The sequence below is a fragment of the Panthera uncia genome (assembly GCF_023721935.1).
Source record: "Panthera uncia isolate 11264 chromosome A3 unlocalized genomic scaffold, Puncia_PCG_1.0 HiC_scaffold_11, whole genome shotgun sequence".
NCBI lineage: Eukaryota > Metazoa > Chordata > Mammalia > Carnivora > Felidae > Panthera > Panthera uncia.
This window is the reverse complement of record NW_026057578.1, coordinates 18570222-18593223: the sequence shown is the minus strand read 5'-3', so window position 1 is coordinate 18593223 and position 23002 is coordinate 18570222. Positions and strand designations below refer to the sequence as shown.

At 44.8% G+C, this 23002-nt stretch overlaps 1 protein-coding gene across 2 annotated transcripts in view; it reads right to left on the bottom strand.

Annotated features, from left to right (window-relative positions):
• The window catches only part of ZHX3 (zinc fingers and homeoboxes 3), a 117360-nt gene extending 94627 nt beyond the window's left edge, over positions 1 to 22733 (bottom strand). Inside the window, exons 1-2 of one of the 2 annotated variants that reach the window (XM_049650785.1) lie at positions 22214 to 22733; positions 19356 to 19599 (exon numbers count right to left, since the gene is read on the bottom strand). The gene's annotated coding sequence lies outside the window, so the exon portion shown is untranslated. Of the gene's footprint in view, positions 1 to 6495; positions 6709 to 19355; positions 19600 to 22213 lie in introns of those variants that run through there. The other variant, XM_049650784.1, reaches the window with a different exon arrangement.
• Positions 22734 to 23002: the final 269 nt, after the last annotated feature.

Here is a 23002-nt window from a genome sequence, read left to right as displayed (position 1 = left end):
TGCAGGCTGGTCATTAACACCTCTTCTCTTGCTAGTACTTCATTCACTGCAGACTTCACAGCCTTCCTTCTCTCCACCCTAATATCCTGACATCCTTGTGATTGGTTTTCTGACTACGGGAATGACCCAAACAACTCTCCAGCCTCTTGGTTAATTGACCTCCTTGACTTCATTCATCTTCACTGGGTTCACTTCAGGAGCTTGTCATGTCCAGTAATTAACTGCTCCAGCTCTGAAATCTTCCACTCACATGTCCCCTACCTAACCACGTCTTCCTACTACTCCATCACTCCAATATATGCAGTCCTTGCCTTCATCGACAACTCTGCTCCTTTTCTCCCCCTCATCCAGCCTAAAAACCCTTATCTGGCATGTTAATGACTCCCTGGACAATACCCGCAGATCCTCTGTTCCACTGTCTTCCTGCCACCAAACCTCAACCCTGGCTGAATCCAACCATACACTCCTAAATCCAGGAAGCTGAACACGACTGATACCCCAATCCATCCATAGTCTCGTCTCCTACCTCAACAGAGTCCTGCATCCTGTCAGGAAATCATGGACGTTGCCCCAAGTTCACCCTTCCTGACCTCAATTATATGTCAAATCTCTTTGTTTTCACTCTGACCTCTTCCCACTTAGTCTTAGCAAACATCCTCACCCTCTACTTCATAAAGTTGATGGAAGTCACCAAACGAGCACTTGATCATAAGCCATCCCATCAGAAAATTCAACTATGCCGAGATATTTCATTGTGAGGGCTGCCCAGCCCACCATGCCTGTACCAGGCCTACTGTTTGCTTGGCTGTTTGAAGTAAGATATTCACTACTGAAGTAAACAGTAATGGTGAGTACCTTTCTAATGAAAGAGAAAAAACTAACTAGACACTCAAAATGACCAGCCTCTCAAAAGATCTCTCTACCCTAAGAATCTTTCTTAAGATGGAGAGATTAAAAAGAAGAAAACTGTCTTACCTCAAGCATTTTACAACTTTGAATCCAAACAATGTTTCCATACATCAGCAGAATGACTATAAATCACAAGCCAAATAGTTAATTCCCTGATCATTTTTATAAGTTCAAAACCTGAGTCAATGAAACAATACTGTTAGGTATTGTCTTTCACTCGTACCCAAACTCTAATTTGTTGATGGGGCTAAAGGTCTTTTCCTGAGGTTTCTTTTCCCTCCTTATAATATTAAAAGCCACAGTCATTGTTCTTGTGTACTTATGCCACTCACAATGACCCTATGAGATAGGAACTACTGTTTTTTGGGGTGCCTGGGTGGCTCAGTCAGTTGAGCATCCGACTCTCAGTTTTGGCTCAGGTCATGAACTCACGGTTTGTGAGTCAAGCACCACGTCGGGCTCTGCGCTGGCAGTGCGGAGCCTGTTTGAGATGCTCTCTCCCTCTCTCTCTGCCCCTACTATGCTTGTGCACATGTGCTCTCTCTCTCAAAATAAATAAATAAACTTGAAAAAAATTTTTGAAAAAAAGAAGGAAAGATATAAATGAGACACCTGGGATTCTGGCGAAGTACTAAGCAGGAAATGCACATATACTAAGGGGGTACAACGCAGGTATGGGGGAAGAAGCTACCGTGGAACGGGGTGACCAGGAAAGGCCCCTCTGAGGAGGAACATTTTAGCTGAGAGCAAATGTCTGAGAGGGATTTTTCCATGAGGAGAGCAGGGGGAGGGGTGCCAGGCAGAGAGAAGGGCCTGTACAGAAGAGGAGGAGAACTGGCACATTTGCGGAACTGACAGTTCCAACCTGACAGAAGAATGGATGAGCAAGGGTCAGAGGCTGGAGACAGAGACAGAGGCCGAGCACCTCTGATTAAGAAGTGTGGGTTTGGGTCTAAGTGCTGTGGGAAGCCACTGCAGTGGGGTGATGCAATCTGGATTGCTTTTTAGCAGCATCACTCTGGCTGCAATGGGTATGTGGGTTAGAAGAAGGCAAGGCTGGAAGCTGGGAGACCAGGTATAGGCTGGGACAGTCATCCAGCTGAAAGGACGGCAGCTGGATTATGAGGATGGAGAAGGGAGGATCTGAGGTATTCTGGCATCTAGGACAACAGTCTGTGCTGATGAGTTGGATGTGGGATGAGGAATCAGGAAGAATCAAAGACAACTTTCATGTGTTTGGCCTGACCAACGAGAGGACAATTAAGGACACTGCGATAGGGAAGGCAGGGGCCAGGGAAAGCTGGCAGAGAGTGAAGGCAGGAGTCAGGAATGAGGAACATAAATCTGGAAGTCTGAGAGGGAGATTATTTTGGACATATGAAGATTGGGATTCCAGTGGGGCAGCAAGTAGAGATAGCAGGAAGGTGGTGGGTAAAAATGCAAGACCAGAACCAGAGAAAGGTCCAGGAGGGAGATGTAACTGAGGAAGGCATCAGCATTTAAAGGGTATTAAAGTCCTGGGAATAGATGAGATCATTTAGGGAGAAAATATGATGACAGAAGGGAGGCAGCCAAGTGACAAAAGAGAAGAAATAATAAGAAATCAGGTTGGTAATCTAAAATGGAACATGGTCATGTAGCCCATGCAAAAACACACAGAACTTCCCCCCCCCCCAACTATGTGCTCAATAAATGTCTATGGAATAAAAATAAATGCTTAAGACATTGCCTTTAGGCCTTTAAAAGAAAATTTTCATTTAGAATTTTCCCCCTAAGTTCTTGCATGTTTGAGGCATAAGAAAAAAACGTTTTTGAAGGTCTCTGTTTGGATTGTGTTCAAAGGAATCCTTTTCCTTATGAGAAAAAATGATTTTTTTTCAAAAACTCATTAAAATTAAAAGTACCCTGGGGCACCTGGGTAGCTTGGTTGGTTAAGCGTCTGGCTCTCGGTCTCGGCTTGGGTCATGATCTTGAGGTTTGTTGAGTATGAGCCCCACATCGGGCTCTGCGCTGACAGTGCAGAGCCTGCTTGGGATTCTCTCTTGCCCCCTCTCTCTCTCAAAATAAATAAACTTTTAAAAAAGTACTCTAACTTGGGGGCACCTGGGTGGCTCAGTCGGTCAAGCGTCCGACTTTGGCCTAGGTCATGACCTTGCCGTTTCCAAGTTCATGCTCCATGTCGGGCTCTGTGCTGACAGCTCAGAGCCTGGAATCTGCCTCGGATTCTGTGTCTCCCTCTCTCTCTGCCCCTCCCCAGCTCATACTCTGTCTCTTTCTCTCAAAAAATAAATAAATATTTTTTTAAAGTACTCTAACTTGAAATCCAAACCTTTAAAAAGCTTGCACCCACATTATATTCTTTCTGTAAAAATTCTACCCCACGATACAATTTGTCCCATCCCTATAAGGAAAATGCAATTATATGTTTTACTACAGATATCAGTTCATCCTGAAAGATGAAACTGGTACTTTCAAAACAGTTCAAGAGTCACACAAGAGATGTAAAATGCTCAAGAGATCAAGGATTTATTTTAAAATGTTAAAAAAAAAATTAAGTGTACCTGTGAGGCCATCCAAAACCTGATAAGCAAGGAGCTGAAAAGGATAGAGTTGCCAGGAAAATAAGTAAATATACCAGCTACTCCTCAAATGAAAACACATTAAAGCTGTAATTATATCTCTGGGTATCTGTTGACACAAAAAACTCACTATGCTCTTGAGGCTTATACTATCACTAAGAACTACCAAATTGAAATCACAGCTGTAAACATAACAGGGATACTTTATACTTTTCAAAGATTTCCAAAGTGACACAAGGGATAATGCATAAAAAAGCCAGTAACATCTGCCAAAAATGTTTCTTCCCTCAATTGTTTAAGTTAAATCAAGACTGTAATTCTTTCTAAGATTATAAGCCTCACTTGGAAAATTCTTCTTCTCAGATATGTAAAGGAGAGGACTTATCCTGACTTCTAAGGGATTGGTCCCCCAATTCATAATAGACCTATCTAAAAACTAGGAGGCTACAGGAAGGTTACAGGAATGGATGTATAATGAACATTCATTTACTCATTCATTGAACAAATATAAAGCACCTATAATGTGTCAGGTGCTGTTCTGAGCCCTGAGGATTCATCAGTGAAAAAAATCTCACACTCTTGGGTTAATGGAGGGAAAGAGACATAAACCAACATTTTAATATGCACTTACTAAGTGGTAGTAAATGCTATGAAGAAAAGCAAGGTGGGTCAAGGAGGACAGGAAAGTGGGGTGTATTTTACACAGAGGGGTCAGGGAAAGCCTGATAAGGTTACATCTGAGCAGAGACCTGAGGCAAGAACCATGATATCCAGAGAACAGAGTTCTAGGCAGAGGGAACAGCAAATGCAAAGGCACTGAGGCTAGTATATGCTTGAAGTTTTTAAGTTGTTTGGCAAAACTGGAAGTGAAGACAGGGAGGTAGTCTACTCAGCCACAGCAAGGACTTCAGGTTTTACTTTAAGACGGAAAGTTTTTTGGCATGCTCTAAGCAGAGGCTCCAATTTACTTTTTAAAACTATCACAAAGGGAAGACAGGTTCTTACCCATACAAAAGTATTATGGGTAATGAATAGATTAAATATACCTATAGAGGAGACAATACCTCCAGCTGCAGAGTAAAGTTGCAAATCAGATTAAGCAAAGAATTATATATAATCACACCACTGAATCCCTATGTCAACCATCCTCTCATGCCTTCATGTAGGAGGCGTACATACATAATCTACGTGTAAGACTGTACATAATCTGTAAGCAGGAAAAAAGCGTGAGTGTGGGGAAAGGGGCAGAAGGAGGGAGAAAGAGAGAATCTCAAGCAGGCTCTGAGGAGCCCGACATGGGGCTCGATCCCACCACCCTGGGGATCATGACCCTAAGCCGAAACCAAGAGTCGGAAGCTCAACCGAGCCACCCAGGTGCCCCTACTTTTGTAATTTTTAATGTTATCTTAAAACACACGCGCGCGCGCGCGCGCGCACGCGCGAACACACACACACACACACACACACACACACACACACACACACACACACACTCCTATGGTGAGACTACCCTAGTCTCACCTACCCTGAAAGCTTACTTAAATATGGAAACAAAACAAAACATGGGGAACATTTTCTCCAAAAGTTACCCCACTCCCCATGCAATGTTTACCTGTTGCCGAAGCACTGTGCAAATCAAACGCTGTTCAATGTATCAAGGTCACAAAACCAACTTGGTTAATATGTTTATCATTACATGTGAGCTCGGTCCTCTACAGCAACTTTGATACCATCTTTCCAAGGCAGCAAGAGAAGGGCCCTTTCATTAATTTCCTAGGAGTCTTTGATACTACTGTGCTGCTTCTGGATTTTTCCACTGTATGTCTCTTAGAAACAAATTAAGCCCGAATAAGTTGTTCCAGCTAATGAAGTGCGCTTTTGGCTCTTTCCCCGTGGTTGAGAACTATCCGGCAAAATACCAATTGTTTTAGGACGCATTTTCTCTTCGTTTTGAAATACTGCAATGCTAAGTTTACTACAAATAAAGCACATCAACATCACAACGTACAAGAGCATGTATAAATGGAAACTACTGTAATCCTTTTTAAAACTGAAGCTGTGTGGAGTCTCATGAATAATACTACGTGTTCACATGACACAGATGAAAACAGAAAGGAGTGTGCCCCCCCCTCCTCCATCTAACCTCCCCTCCCCATCACATAACAGTTTCTCACAGGGCGCGAGCCCAAGGCAATCACTGCTCAGAAATGCCAACCGCGCAACTCAAAGTGACTCAAGCTCTCAAACACTTCCCACCCAAGCTCCACATCCCACCCACTCCTCAGGCACTTCCGACAGGCTTCTCTGAATGGAAATCCCAAACTGGGATTACCAAGCCCCAAACTCCGCTCACACGCCGCTCTGGGCATCCGGGGAGCCGGGGCCCAAACGAGGGTCCCGGGGTTCAGGGCTCTACTGTACCCCAAGCGTTGGGAGTCCCGGCTCGGCTGCCTCCTTGGCGGAGCGGAGGCTCTTTACACCAGGGGCAGGGGCCGCGCGAGTCGGAGCGACCGGCTTGGGGCCGCCCGGCATCTCCGCCCCGCGCAGGTCAGGCCGCCCCCCGAGTGCCCATGCCGGCTCCCGGGCGCCCACGCGGTCCCGCACCCGCGCGCTCCGACACGCACCCTCGCCGGGACAGGCGGGCGTCTGCGGGCGCCCCCCTCCCCTCCGCACCCCCTGTTGCTCGCGTCGCGGCTGCGGCCCGCGGGGGCTACAACCGAGCCCCAGGACGCCCGGGCTGGGTGGGGGGTGCTGACAGATGGGGCGAAGGCGGGGCTTCGGGGGGAAGGGGCGGAGCCTGCGCGCATGGGGGTGCTGGCTGCTGACAGAAAGACCCGGGGCAGCGGGCGGGAGGGGCTGGCGGCCGCCGCGGGCAGGGCCGGGGGTCAGGCGTGGCGGGAGGGAGCTCGCGCAGACGCGGGGGAGCTGACAGGCAGAGAGACACACAGACACGGAGACTGACAGTCGCGGGGGCACACGGGGCCGGCGGGCCGCGGCGGGAGCTCACCTGGCAGCGGCGGCGGTGGCGGCGGCGCCCGCGGCCGGGCCGCTCTCCCCGCGCTCCGGACCTCCCTCCCGGCGGGCGGGCGGGCGGCCGGCGCAGGCCCCGCGGAGGCGGCGGCGACGCCGGAGCCTCGGACTGCTGGGCGGCGGGGACGCAGCTGCACCAACCGACTCCGGGCCGCTCGGCTCGGCTCGGCTCGGCCGCGCTCGGAGGTGCTCGGCTCGGCTCGGCCCCGCTCGGCTCGGCTGGGGGCGGGGCCCGAGGCCCCCCGCCCAGGTCGCCTCTTGCGCCCGGGGGGCGGGGCTTTAGTGCGGGCGCGAGCCCCCTGACGTCGCGGGGAGCGGACCTTGCCCCGGACGCATGCGCAGGCGTCGTCCCGCTTTTCCCCGCGTGGAGACTGAAAGGGGCGGAGAAGGAGGGCACAGGGGAGCGGATGCTGCGACCCTAGAGGTTCCCGGCTTTTGTACTCTATATCCTGGTCTTTCTAGAGGACCACCTAAGGAAGGTCACACTAGGCTACCCTTTCGAAAGGATGTAGGGCAGGGATCCTGGTGTTTTCCAGCAAGCATCGCCTGGGAGTTGCTTTTTCTTTCATCCCATCAATGCTCCACTGCAATTTTTAATCTCTTCTATTTCTAAACGACAACTTCTGATGGCTTTTTAACATTAAATCTTCAGGTACTTGAGAACTTGCAAGCATCAGTCCCCTCAGGTACAATAATGTTGTCCTTTGTTTACAGCTTCTACTGTGGAACCTGTAACACCTAGGATGGGGTTGGACCCTTTTCTGATTTTTTATCACACAGCCCAGGTACCTGTTTTGTTATGGAGCCCAAGGCTGTGGCAGATATGCTCAGAAAGTGATCCCCACCTTTAGAATCTAGCAAGAGCTCTGCAGTCTGACCACACCTAGGTTGGAATCCCGGCCCTGCATTATATTGGCAGATTAATGATTGGCTGAGTGACTTTGGACATGGCATTTCATCTTTAATCCATGAAAGAGCATTGAAAATATTAGTAATTAAGCCGGTAGGAATAATGGGAAGATTTAAATGACAGCACACATGGGGCTTTCCGCACAGTGCCTGGTGTTCAATAAATAAAGCTGACTTTAACTTCAGGTTGTGTTTTAACCTTCAGATTCTGAAAAACAGCATATCTATACATAAATATTGAGCAGTATGTCAAGCTTGACATATTCAAAGCCAGACTCTGGAACTTGCCCCTCAATTTGCTCCTTTCAGCCTCCCCCACCACAGTAAAGGTGAATTCCATCCTTCTGCTGGCTGTGGCCAAACCTTGAAGTCATCCTTGACTCCTCTTTTCCTGTCATCACATCCCACCTGTAATCCAGGAGCAAATACCTTTGAAATACCCCTATTTGAGCCCTCCTTTTACCTAAAATATTGCAATAACCTCCTATCTGCTCTCCTCAATTCCACTCTGCTCTCAGCTTCTTCTCAAGCAGCCAGAGAGATTCTATTAAAAACTAAGTCAAAACATATTTCTCCACTTCTCTAAAGCCTCCAATGTCTTTCCATCCCACTCAGGGCAAAGATCAAAATCTTTTCACCAAGGACCTCCAAGAACCTAAATGTGAGCCCCCCTCTGCCCCACCTAACACGCCTCCCCTTCTAACTGCATCTCCTTGCACTCTGCCCCCTCACTCCATTCCAGCCACACTCGCCTCCTTCCTGCTTCTGGAACATGAAGCCTCACTCCTACCTCAAGACCTTTGCACATAGTGTTTCTTACCTCCCAGATACCAGAAAGGCATGTACTCTTACTACAAATTTCAAAATTTTCAAAAGTCATCTCCTCAGAAAGTTATCTACACCACTCTACTAAAATATCAAGTCCCACCCCCCTCATCATTCTCTTCTCCCCTAACCCTGCTTTACTTTTCCTTATAGCCCTTATGACCTGAATATCATCTGTAATGTTCTGAGGGCAAGGACTCGTGTTGCTCATCTGCAGTATCTGGAACATGGCCTGGGATGGTTGGGTAGCCACTATATATTTCTTGAATAAGAGTAGATACGGGATATGTTGCTCTAATTTAACTTCATTTACTCAACAAACTTTTCTGAGCATCTATTCCAGTCCAGGCACTGTGGAATGTGGAGGCAAACAAGGCATTCTCCCAACCACTGAGGAACTCAGAATTTCAAATGAGACAGACGTATAAAGAAGTATTTCTGGAGGAAAATATATGTGCCACCTGCTTTGGGAAGCAGAGAGAAGGACGTAATTAATACAATATAGGAGAGTGTAGAAAGTCTCCCCACAGGAGGTGACATTGGAGCTGGGTCTAAAGACTTGATGAGGAGAGGACTCCAGGCAGAGGAAACAGCATGCACTCAATACCAGTGTTGGGAAGTGGGTCGAAAATAGTATTTACCCAAGGAGACAAGTTATTTTCCTTTAAAAAAAAAAAATAACTTAAGCAGATTCCAGGTGATCCCTATAATAATGTCACCTGAACTCACTCACATTCTGATGAGCTTTCTCAAGCAGAAAAGAAACTGCCAGAAGTATAATGGATGAAGTAGAATTGCCACCTGACCTCTACTTTACTGGAATGGGCTACACCTACAAACTTTTTGTGTCGGGGTCCAGAGGCAAAGAATATGTATCAGTTAGGAGTTTGCTAGCTGCAAGTACCCGTAACCCCTCAGCCAGTTTAAAACATAAAATAAAGGGGAATTTACCTTATGGCTTTTTAGTGGTCAAAGGGATGGGTTCCTCAGGCCAACAAGAACCCAGATGGACTGCTGGATGGATTGGAAACAGAGCAGGTTTTGCCAGTAAGATTCCCCCCACAAACTTGTTTTTCTGTGCTTCCAGGTAACACAATGGGAAATATGTCTACCAGGTACACATAGACTAGAAATTCCTAGTCATTCCAATGCCAAAATCTCAGAGAAGAGCTCTGACTCAACTTGAGTCAGGTGTCCCCCTCCCCCAGAACAATACAGGTCATGTAGTTCACCAGGAACCTGCCTCTGAATCAAGGAATGGAAAGAGGCTGTAAGTGACCCAACTTCAGTCAGGTGCCCCCATTCCCAAGGACAATTATGGCCAGTTTACAGTTCATGGAAGTTCATCAGGAATCCACCTCTGTGGATCAAGGCCATGAAAAAGGGAGTTGTTTTGAGTTGAGATATCTTAATAGAAGTGCCTCGCAGAACCATTGATTCCACTTAAAGGCAAAACACCTGGAAGATATTTGATAGTCACACAGAAAATGAGTATTGAGTTCCTGATTTCTGCAGAGTAGGGAGGCCTCTTTTTATGTAGCAATCAAAACAGGAAGTTATTCTTTTCCCAACAAAAAGTGGGCAAAAACTGGGGTGGTCTCTGTAAGCCCTCTCTTGTGGGTATTCTGATGGCCTCTTGTGGTAGTTGACATTAATGCTAGCCACTAAACATTTCTGGTTTGTTTCCCAGGCACATGATGTGGTTGTACTTCCTTACGGCTTGGAGTCAGGAGTGTCCATGCCACTTGCTTTGGTCAATAATGTGTAAGCAGATATACTCCTGGGTCCAAACTTTAAGAGCTGGTAGGCAATTTTGTATACTCTCTTTCCCTCAGAAACAACAATAGACAGTGCTTGAGATGGTGATAGCTCCATCAGTCTGGGTCCTGAAGGGAGAAAACATTAAATAATGCCCCCCAGTGCACTCACACTGCACATGTAGTATGAGCAAGAAAGATACCTGCTGTTATAAAACGATTGGGGCTTGTTCATCACCACAGCAAAACCTAACCTTTCCTGAAAGATGCACCTTCTAACATCCAGTGTATCCCACTCCCCATTGCACAACATTGAGGCTATTCGGCTGGGATAGGCCCCATTTTCCACATGTGAGTATGGACTCCGGCTGTACTAAGTCAATTGGAGTAATCCCTTCTACTTTGTATTGATTGCTTCAAGAATAGACCTATTACCCAGGACTACAACTATCAGTATCTAATATTTGCCCCTTCACAATAACTGAATAAAGTCATCATTGCTTCCCTGGATGTCAGTGAGGAACCATGTGTGGCTGGTAACTATTTTGTGACCATAAAGAGAGCCAGCCTAAAGATGAAGCCAACACATGGAACGGGGAAAAGCAGAAAGAACAAAAAAGAAACAGTTGGGAGTGCTGATCAAGCCTTGCCTGAACCAATAAAGTCATGTAAGTCAATAAATTCCCTGTATTGTTGACTGTAATTTGAGTTGGGTTTTCTATTATCTGAAACCAAAAGCATTCCAACTATGGCTATTCTACCATATCCACTGCATAGCTCTGAAGAGTAGCCAGTGCTATAGAATCTCAAGGGGCAAAATGTCTGAATTTTGAACAATCACAGGAAGAGAAGCTGAAAATTCTGTGATTTATATGCCAGCTCCTTTTCTAGAATAAGGTATCACAACACAGGCAGAGCACAGAAAAGGAACAGTAACCAGCTGAGAACCAAGGATTCGAAGAAGAACCCTACAGTATTAGGATAGTGACAGAGCCCCTAGCTTGATCAGAAGTACGTAGTTCATTTCATAGAGAAGGTTCTATCATTCTCCATGAAACTTTCTGTTGCATTTATGAAGTCTGGAGTGAAAGGATCCAGGAGGAAGTTTAATGCAGTATGGAAGTAAGATTAAATTTGAAACTCCTGGGTTTGAATCCTGTCTCCCCCACTTACTTGCTGTGTGAACTTGAGTAACTTAACTCCCTAATGTAGTTAAGAGAATTGAATGAGATACTCCACGTGTTACTATTAACATGGTGTATGATGCATTATAAAGATTCAAAGGTTAAAAGGGATGTCCCATCAGCTTTTTTTTTTTAATGTTTATTTACTTTTTGAGAGAGAGAGAGAGACAGAGCTCGAGCAGGGGAGGGGCAGAGAGAGAGACACACACAGAATCTGAAGCAGACGCCAGGCTCTGAGCTGACAGCACAGAGCCTGACGTGGGGCTCAAATTCACAGACCACGAGATCATGACCTGAGCCAAAGTTGGACGCTCAACCAACTGAACCACCCAGGCTCCCCGTCCCACCAGTTTTCTTAAGAAAGGTTCTGAATCCAGTTGTGCCAACTTATTGCCTGTCAGCTCTAAAGCACACTTCTTTGCCTTGCCCCGTGATACTGAAGCTGAATTCTGTAAACATTCCCCTTTTGCCAGGCTTTGTCAGTAGAGAGGACTGGAAAAATGCAAAAAAATGGAAGCATAAGGGGCTTCCTGATTCAGAGGCTTCCTATTTCCAGTCTGCTCTTACTGCTCCTACAGTGCATGGTTGCCAGGGGTCTATGGGAGACCCGGTGATGCTCACCCTCCAGTGAGCTTTTCTGCCACCTGGATGGCCAGCTTCTGACCTATTGCCTGTGGACTTCCAGAAAAGTTCTCCACTGTGCAATGGGCTGAATTCCTGCTCTCTCCAACAAGGCCCAAATCTCACCCTGGGGTTGGGGAAGAGGTGCTTGCAAGTTTGTTCTCTCCTTGGCCACTCTGTCTCAGCCCTAAAGATAATAGCTGCTGTCTATAGCTACTGTGCCTGTATTCTTTGGAGCTCTCTTTTGACCTTTTTAGTCACCAACAACCTTTCACTGGTTAATAATTCTTCATATTAAATGTTTCTTGTTCAAGTTACTGGTGTGGCTTCTGTCTCCTGAGTGGGCCCTATCTTATACACTGTGGCCCTGACCGCCATTAGATGAGTTTCTGGGATTAAAAAGGGACTGGTTTGTGGGGGCAGGTGAAGGGAGTACAATTGTGTGTGTAACAGTATTTATCAAGTCATGACTTCATCTTCAAGAGAACACTATAAGAAAAATACAATAGTGAGGCCTGATGTCAGAGACGGTCTTCAGCTGGCCCTTGCAACTGGGGTTTGGCTGATCCAACCCAGCTCAGGTCCTGAGCCAAACATGATGGGCGGGATCCTGAGCCCTATCACAGGGTGGAGCCTAGAGTTACATCTTGATTATGAATACACAGTTTCTGTTGGACCAGAGATGAGCTTGAATGTCCATAAAACCATCCCAGCTAAAGGCATTGTCTGTCCCCACCAACCACTCTCCTTCCCCCAAAATTAGGTATCGTGCGCCTACTGTGTACCTACTTAGGTTTTGATAATGCAGCCCCAAATAAAAGCAGAGACCTTCATGTAGCTTACAGTCTAGTAAATAAGGCGTACATTGGTCAAATAATTAAAAACATAAATCTTACAAGGTGCACGGTACCATGAGATCCACGAATAGGTGGCTTTGTCTCAAAGATGTTTGGGGAAATAGTTGCTGTGAGATCTAAAGGGAAAAATAGGGGTTAAATTAAATGTATTAGTCTGCTCAGGCTACCATAACAAAATATTATAGACCAGGTAGCTTAAATAACAGAAATTTATTTTCTCATAGTTCTTGACGTTAAAGGTCCAAGATCAAAGTCCCAGCCAATTTGGTTTTTGGTGAGAATTATCTTCCTGGCTTGGAGATGGCTGCTTTCTTGCTATGTCCTCATATGAACTTTTCTTATTATTTGTGCACAGGGAGAGAAGGGGAGTAAGCTCTCTGGTGTCTCTTCTTACAAGGACACTAATCCTACTGGATCAGGGCCCTACACTTATGACCTCATTTAACCTTAATTACTGCCTTACTCCAAATATAACCACACTGGGGAGTTAGGGCTTCAACATAAGAATTTGGGGGGGAATACATGCATTTAATCCATAATACTCGGCAAATAGCAGAAAGAAGAGTACTTCCTATAGAGGGAACAGCACATGCATAGGCCCTTTGGTGGTCAAGGATACATGGTGGTCAAGGATACAAGGATACAAGAGGAAGAAGAAAATTGTACAATGAGGCAGATAATTGGAGAAGATAAAGCTAGAGAGGTGGACAGTGGCCAGATCATGCATAGCCTTGAAAGTCATGGTAATAATTTGAGTCATATCCTAAGAGCAAGAAGGCTTTACTGAAGTGATCTGAATAGGAGCAACATGCTGGGTGGAGACTAGAAGGCAGGGTTTAGAATGGACACAGAGAGAACAATAATGAAGTTGTCCAGCGTATCGAGGCTCAGCCAAGACTATACAAGTGGTCATTGGCTAGCCTGGAGGAGACGCTGGCCAGAAAGATTGCCCAGGGCCAAGGAAGACAACCAGTTTCTAGCCCAGGTGAACTATGACTTGCAACTCCTCTGCAGTCTTGGCTTCTCTCCTGCTATATATACTCCACCTGGTAGACCCCATGCCTTATATCACCTCAGTCAGGACAGACCATCTCTCTGAATAGCTCTGTTTCCCTAGCCCAGTCTAGCCCAGCTTGCCTTCCTCCTTTTCTCATACTGGACCACAGAACGAAGATTCATCATGCCGCCCCCTGACCAAGTAGATTGACTAGCAACTGCCCATCCCTTCCCCAGACTCTTCAGTGTGACATTCAAGCTCTGAGCAAACAAAACTCTTCACACTTTAATGTAGGATCTTGAAGAGCTTTAATTTAAGAGAAGATGTGAACTGGAAGTGATCCATTCCTTGCACAGATGTATCCTGGTTTCAAGTCATCTGAGTGGACTAGATAATGTCAAGCTCAATACAGAGTGAAAGGATCCTAAACTGTTAGCACTCCTACGGGCTAGAAAAAAAATCTCTTTGGGAGAAGTTTACATCATCCTAACCTTAAAATAGTTTCTACTAACAATTTTTTTCATGCACTACAATGCTAATGCACAAATACAGCCAGACATATAAGAAGACAAGACACCATAAGAGAAAACAAGTAAAGCAACAAAGAAACAGACTCATGATGACCCCATATACAGGAAATTGTCAGGCAGAGACTAAAAAACAGCCAAAGGCACTATATTCATGGAGATAAAAGCCAAGCTTAGACAAGGAAAAATCATGAGATATCACTTCACAACCATTAGGATGGTTATTATCCAAAAGAGAAAAGAAAAAGAAAAAACCAGATGTTGTAGTTGATGCAGAGAAATTGGAACACTTTTGTGCTATTCATGGGAACGTACAAGAGTGCAGCTGCCCTGGAAAACAGTATGATGGTTCCTCAAAAAAGTTAAAGATAGAATTACCATATTATCCAGAAATTCTACTTCTAGGTAACGTATCAGAAAGAACTGAAGGCAGGAACTCAAACAGACATTTCTATACCCTTGTTCAGAGCAACAGCATTCACAATAGCCCAAAGGTGGAAGCAACCGAAATCTCCATCAATGAAGATGAATGGAAAAACAAAATGTGGTCTCTATACACAATAGAATATTGTGTATCAGCCTTTAAAAAGGAGAAAATTCTGACATATGCCACAACCTAGATGAACCTTGAGGACATGATGCTGAGCAAAACAAGCCAGTCACAAAAGGACAAATACTGTATGATTCTATTTATATCAGGTGTCTATAATAGTCAAATTCATAGAGACATAAAGCAGAATGGTGATTGCCACAGATTGGGAGGAGGAAAGGATGGAAAGTTGTTGTTTAATAACATTTAAAAATGTTTCAGTGTTGCAAGGTGAAAGAATTCTGGAAATTGGTTGCACAGAAATGTGAATGTAATTAAGACTAGTAAACTGTACACTTAAAAATAGTTATCATGGTGTTATGTTGTGTTTTTTTTACCACAATGTTAAAAAATCTAACGAAGAGGGTAAAATCAGGTAATAAAAAATGCTTGGCTGAAACAAAAGAAGGAAGAAAAAGAGGAAAACGGGAACAAAAACCAGGTAGAACAAAAAGAAGACAAGATTATGGATGTAAATGGTTTGGAACCGTATCTGTAATTATGTCAAATATAAGTGGACTAAGTATTCTAACAAATAGAAAAATATTGTCAGGGCAAATTTTTAGAAATTTTTTTAATGTTTTTTTTTTTGGTTTTTTTTCGAGAGAGAGAGAGACAGAATGCAAGTGGGTTCGGGCAGACAGAGAGGGAGGCACAGAATCTGAAGCAGGCTCCAGGTTCCGAGCTGTCAGCACAGAGCCCGACGCGGGGCTCGAACTCACGAGCTGTGAGATCATGACCTGAGCCGAAATTGGATGCTCAACAGACTGAGCCACCCAGGTGCCCCAATAGGGCAAATTTAAACAAAATATAAGATTCAACTATATGATGTTTATGACATACTTTAGTATGAGGACATATCGGTTAAAAGATAATGAAAATATTCTCACTAAAATTTTAAATAAGAATACCTATTTTAAACAAATTCCCTTAGAAAATAGAGGGAACACTTACCAACTTATTTTATAAGGTCAGCATAATCATACTACCAAAACCTGGCAAGAACATGACAAGAGAAAATATCACTATCTCTCATGACATCAATACAAAAATCCAAAACAAAATGTTAGCAAATCAAATACAGCAGCAAATTAAAAGGATAATAAGTCATAACAAAGTAGAGGTTATCTCAGGAATGCAAACTTGTTTAATATTTAAAAATCAACCAACCGGGGCGCCTGGGTGGCTCAGTCAGTTGAGCCTCCGACTTCAGCTCAGGTCACGATCTCGCGATCTCGCCGTCCGTGAGTTCGAGCCCCGCATCGGGCTCTGGGCTGATGGCTCAGAGCCTGGAGCCTGCTTCTGATTCTGTGTCTCCCTCTCTCTCTGCTCCTCCCCCGTTCATGCTCTGTCTCTCTCTCTGTCTCAAAAATAAATAAACGTTAAAAAAAAAAAAATCAACCAACCACATTAACAGAATAAAAAGGAAAAATAATTTGGCTATCTGAATAGATGTTTAAAAAAAAGCATTTGACAAATTCAACACTTATTCACAGTAAAAACTCTTAGCAACCTAAAGATGGAAGATAGTTTCCTCATTCTGATACAGGAGATACAGGGGGGATCAACTAGAGCTAACACCATTCTTAATGGTAAAATAGTGAGCATTTTCCTCTCTAAGCTCAGGAACTGACAAGAATATCAGTTATCACCACTTCTAATCAACATTTTATGGGCTGTCCTAGCCAGGGCAATAAGGCAGGAAAAAGAAAAAAAAAATCAAAAAGCTAAGAAAGAAAGAAATAAAGCTGTCTTCAAAAATGACATAATGGTAGGGGCCCCTGAGTGGCTCAGTTGGTTGAACATCTGACTTCAGCTTGGGTCATGATCTCCCCGTTCATGGGTTCGAGCCCCGTGTCCAGCTCAGCTCAACCTGGAACCTGGTTCGGATTCTGTGTCTCCCTTTCTCTCTATCCCTCCCCAGCTTGCTCTCTCTCCAAAAATGAATAAACATTTAAAAAAATTTTTTAATAATAAATTAAAAAATGACATGATTGTGCAGGTAGAAAATCCTAAGGAATCTCAAATAAATTATTGTCTTAGTCTGGCTGCTGTAACAAAGTATTATAAACTGGGTAGCTTATAAAAAATAGGACTTATTTCCCCTGTTTTGGAGTCTGGAAGTCTGAGGTCAGGGTGGCACCATGGTCAGGTTCATGGTCAGGTTCTGATGAAGGTCCTTCTCCAGGTGCATAATCAATATGCCAAAGTCAACTTCTGTCTTCCAGCAAATGTCAGAAAATAGTGTTAAATAGTCAAAACAGTTTTGAAATAGCAAAAAAATACCAAGTACCTACAAATGGATCTAACAAAAGACATGTACGACCTCTATGGAGGAAACCATGAACATTTTAATAGATATTAGAGAATAAATGAATAATGGAGAGAGATACCATGTTAACAGATTAGAAGGCTCAATATTGCAAAGCTGTCATTCTCTTCAATTGGTCTATAGATTCAAAGCAATCCCAGTTGATTTTCATATGGCACTTGACATGGTCATTCTAATTTACATTAACTTACATTAAACTTTATAGTTTATATGAAACTGCAGAAGGCCAACAATGGCTAAGGTACACTTGAAGAAGTACAAGGTAGAGGGGATTTAGTCTATCAGCTAACAAAACTTATCATAAAGCTCTAATAATTAAGACAGTATGGTATTATCATAAGAGTTTACAAAAACCAATGGACAGGAGACCCCCCCCAACCATATTAATTTTAGAGATAGCATTGCAGAACAGTGTGGGGAAATGATCTTTTGAATAGTGTTAAGTCGATTGAATGTCCACATGGGAAAAATGACATTGGAACCCCATTGCACACCATCCTCAAAAGCCAATTTCTACACATTATGGACTAAAATATGAAAGGTAAGCCAGTAAAGCTTTAGAAGATAACATACAATATCTTTATGACATCAAAGGAGGAAAAGTTTTCTTAAGACAGTAAAAGCACTAACCACAAGTGAAAGACCGATAAATTGGACTTCTTTATAGTTAAGACCTTTCGGGCATCAAGAAACATCATTAGCCACAGAAGAGAAAGATTTGCAATGCACATAGGTGGCAAAGGATTTATAACCAGAATATATAAAAACTACTATAAATGATGAAAATATAGAGCAATGGAAAAATGGGGAAGAGCAGGGTCTGCACACAAAAAAATCCACATGGCCAATAAACATATGAAAGGTGCGCAGCCTCATTAGTAATCAGGGAAATGAACCAGAGAGAAGAGGTACTACAGACCCACCAGATGGCTAAAGTACAAAGTCTGATAGTACCAGTTGCTGGGAAGAACCGTTGGTAAATGTACAAGGGGAACTCTCATATATTGCTGGAGGGCGTGTACTTGTATAATCATTTTAGGAAACAGTTTGGCATTATTTTTTTAAGTTAAGCATAGGAATACCTATAACCCAGCAATTCTGCTCCAGAGTATATACCTAGGAGAAATACATGCCCAGGTGGAACAGGTGGACATGTAGAAGAATGTTCACAGCAGCATTCTTTGCAATAACCCCAGGCTGGAAACAACCCGTATGTCAATCAGTAGAAGGGACAGATAAATTGTGGTATATTCACTTGATGGAATGCTTTATACTGCACAAAACATGAATGAACTACAGCTGCACACAGCAACATGGAACTCTTATAAAAAACGTGGAGTAAAAGAAGCCAGACATAAGAGAACAAGGACTGCTTTTGTATAAAGCCCATAACCAGACAAAACGCAACATGCCCCTGCCCCCACAATCTTCCATCCCTCCCCGTACCTACGAATACATGAAGAAGGGTAATAAAAGATGGATTTGCGGGGTGCCTGGCTGGCTCAGGAGCGTGCGACTCTTGACCTCGGGGTCATGAGTTCGAGCCCCACATTGGGTGTAGAGATTACTTTAAAAAAAAAAAAAGATGGATTTGCAAACAAGTTGGGGAATCACTCTTTTGTCCCAGCCACAACTGCCCCTCTGCTAGATTGTCTCCAGTCGGAAGGGATGAGAAGAGAAAATGGTCCTGGGGGTGAGCTGAAGGAAATTGTTGACACAGCTGTCTGACGTGGGGATGGAGAACAACAGTCAGGCACCCCTCATGTTGGAGTTCCTTATGACAACCTCAGTGACATTTTAATAAAGTCACTCAAAGTTAGGGGGCCATACTGACACATTGCTAGTGTGTTAACCTTCACTGGAGACCACGAGGTGGGACAAGCGGCACGGGCAGTTTCTGAAATGCAAGGTACACCAGCCAAATAAGGCCAAGGAGTTTTCACAAGATTCCCAACAGCGAACATAATTTTGTTTTGTGCATGTTCTTCCAGATGTCTTCAGGATATCTAAACATTTTTTTTTATTATTATAACTACGGGATTATATTACAGACTGTTGAACTTTTAAAAATACTTAACAACAGGTGCTAGACATCTGTCCGTTTGAATACATGTAGACCTACTTCTTACTTGGGGGTGATGGATATACCCATTATCTTGATTGTGGTGGTGGTTTCATGGGTAATGAAACATGTTGAAACTCAAATCCTTAAGTGTGTGTGACTGTACATCAGTCATACCTCAGTAAAACCGGAGAACTGTTGTGCCTTCACGCTCTTCGGCCGCTTTCCCCGCCTGACGCTGTAAGCCCCATCCATTTTGCTGTGTGTACATCTATCCCATCTCTTCGCAATGCCGTGCAGAATCTCCCGGCAGGTATCCGTGGTTTACTAGCTCCTTCCTTCGGCACTTCCCTTGCCTCCCGTTCACCTATGCCATGAACATTGCTCTTCTAAATATCCTCCTCCTTGTGTTCTCATGTATCTGAGCAAATTTTCAAAATACATTTCAAGGTGTTAAATTGCTAACCTCTGTGCCCTATGCGTACTTAATGTTACCGAGAACTATGTGCTTATTTTCCAGGAGGGCTAAGCAAGTTTCCTTTCCTGCCAGCTGGCCATGGAGAGTTCCCAGTCTTTGCTTGGGTTTCTGACTCTTCATGCTGCATGGATGTTGGTTCTTCATCCCTCCCCTCTCCCTCGTGTGGTATTGACTTCATGGTTACTGACAAATCTTTAGGCTCTTTTGGTTTATATACCACTTCAAGAGCCTCTTTTTTATTATTATTTTTGAGAGAGAGGGAGAGAGTGGGTAAGAGGGGCAGAGGGGGAGAGGGAGCAGAGGAGGGAGTGAGGGAGAAAAGAGGAGCGGGGGAGAGAGGGATAGAGGAGGGGGAGAGAGGAAGAGAGAGGGAGAGAGAGGGAGAGAATCTTAAGCAGGTTCTACGCAGCGCGAAGCCCCACATGGGGCTCGATCACATGACCCTGGAATCATGACCTGAGCTGAAATCAAGAGTCGGGCACTCAACTGACTGAGCCACCCAGGTGCCTTTTCATGGTTGCTGACAAGTAATTCGTCAGACCATGGCACACGGCTGTGGCCATTCCCTAATCCTTAGGAGATGGAATTTCTCTCCATCTTTACTTGGTTTATAATCATGTTTTGGGGAAGGGGTGCATGTTAGAAATGGGAGCTGTGTAGCCTGTCTTTCTGGGCATTCCCTGGCCGCCTTGAAAGGTCCCATCTACATGAAGGAACTGGGCCTTGGTGCTGGGGCCAGTGTTTTAAGCTGCAAGGAATGTGGTGACTCAGCTGGTCGCTCAGGGACACCTCTGTGAACAAGGCCGAGGGAAGGAAGTCATTACACAGGCAGCTGGGCTGTAAAAAACAAAAATACTCCACACACCAAACTCTACAAAGCAGCGTAGCTGTGTGTCCCATGACTCAACGGGACTGTTTCTGCCACGTGGCACCCAGCTCAGGATATGTGGCACACAGCCTTCACCCACTGCCGGCCGCTTCTCTGAGCTGCTTAGAAAGCTGAGTGGGTCGGGACCCCGAGAAAACCTGTGACCGTCTTCTTTCTCCTCCCTCTCCACTCTGGCCAATGCTTCCCCGATCATATCCTTCCTCCTTCCTCTCTAATCCTCTTGCTGTTACACAGAACAAAAACAGGAATTTAGTATTTCACGCCTGCTGGAGACGTGACGGGGGACACAGTGAGGTCAAAACACCCGCACCCTAGGAAGGCCCTCTGGAGTCAGGCAGATGACTGCCTGACAATTCATATCACCTAGACAGGGGCTGGAGTACCGGAGAGAGGGGCCAGAAGGAGGTGGGCCAGCAGCAGAGGATGGAGACTTTGAGTCATGGGCAAGATCATCAAAGATGTGGACGCTCACCTCTCCTGGAGACCTACTATGTGCCAGACGCCACCCTTGGGATATATCAGTGAAGACAGGTCTTGTCCTCACAGGGGCTTACATTCTCGTGGAGGGGGAGACAAATGCCAAATATCATAAATAAGCAAAACATATGGCATGTGAGAAGGTGGTTCATGTTCCTGGGAAAGATTAGAACCAGGAAAGGTTGGATGGGAGTGGTCAGGGTAGAAAGGTGACATCTGAATCTGACTAATCTTGGCGTGGGTGAGGGAGTGAGCCATGAAGGTGTCTGGGGAAATCACTGTAGGGACCTCCAGGGCAAAGGGGGAAGTGTCTCTGGTGTGCTCATGGATCGGGATCCACGAGGAGATGAATATGGCCGCTGCAGAATGGGTGAAGGGGGCAGAGTGGGACAGGAAGGAGGCAGTGGGCGGTGGGGAGGGCTCTCCAAGCAGGACAGAGTTTGGTTTTAACAGCATCCCGCAGTCAGATGGCTTTGACCTCTGGGAGTATGGCGCAAATGGAGTACAAAATGAAACTACAAATCTTGCCAGAGATGTAGAATTTATGAAGCCGATGAGAATGGTGTTGGCAAACTGTGGGAATCACACAAAGCATTAGCAGATGAGGGCCTGTTTGGGTCAGGTCAGAAAAGGACAGTGACAGGGGAGGAGTTTCCAAAGAATGATTTAAGTAAGAGGTAAGTCTTTGGGAAAACCAAAGGAGCCCCAAAGTATTTTTGGATGGTTGTACTTTTTAGAAAATACAATGCTCCACGAAGGAGGTCATACCATGCAATCTATACCCTGCTCCCAAATCATTCATTCTGTAGTCATACTAAAAATTAGGATATGGTGGCATATATAAACCAAAATGTTTACTTAGAAGATAATAAGATTTTGTTCAGTATACCTTTAAGTTTATGTTAATAACTGGTTTCTTGGGTGGCTCAGTCGGTTGAGCATTGGACTTCGGCTCAGGTCATGGTCTTGTGGTTCTCGGGTTTGAGCCCCTCACTGGGCTCTGCACTGGCAGTGTGGATCCTGCTTGGGATTCTCTCTGCCCCTACCCCACACACACGTGTGCTCTCTCTCTCTCTCTCTCTCTCTCAAAATAGTAGACTTTGAAAAAAAATACCTTGTTTCCTATTCTTCCTATGTAACAATGGTTCCCACTTAGCCACATTGTAGTCAAGATTAAAAAAGAGCACTCACTCACTAACACATGAACTAATCCTTATTGTAGGTCTTCTTCCACGTGTCAGGCACCGAGAGAGACTCTGGGGGTAAAGTGATGAGCAAATGTGTCCTCATGAAGACATAGCGTTCATCAAATGGTATATACAAAGTGTCACATAAAAGGATGAAAAAGCACTTTAAAAAGGAAAGAAAAGGCACATAATGCTATGAGAGCCTATGTAAAGGGGTTACCCTAGCCAGAAGGTGCATCAGTTAGTTACTGCTCTGTAATAAATCACTACCGACCTAGGGATTCTCAACAACAGAGATTTATTATCTCAGTTTCTGTGAGTCAGGAGTCTGGGCATGGCTTAGCTGGGTCTTCTACTCGGGGACTCCTAAGGCTGTGCTCAAGGTGATGGTGGGACTACATTCTCACTTGGGGGCTCAAGCTCCCTCAGATTGCTGGCAGGATTCATTTCCTGGTGGCTGCAGGACTGAGAACGCTGACTTCTTGCTGGCTGTCAGCAGGATGGCCTAGGGACCACCCATAGCTCCTTGCCACTCAGGCTTCCTCAACATGGCTGTTCCCTTCCTCAAGTCAGCAAGGAGAGTGTCAGAACTAGTCTGTTAGCAAGACTCTATGTTACATAATCATGGGAGTGACACCCCATCACCTTTGCCATATTCTAAAAGCAAGTCACAGGTCCTACCCCCACTCGAGGAAAGGATTACATGAAGGCATGAACACCAGGAGATGGGGAGACAGGGGGTCACCTTAGAGTCTGTCTGCCATTGAGGGTTTCCCAGAGTAAGCGACAATGG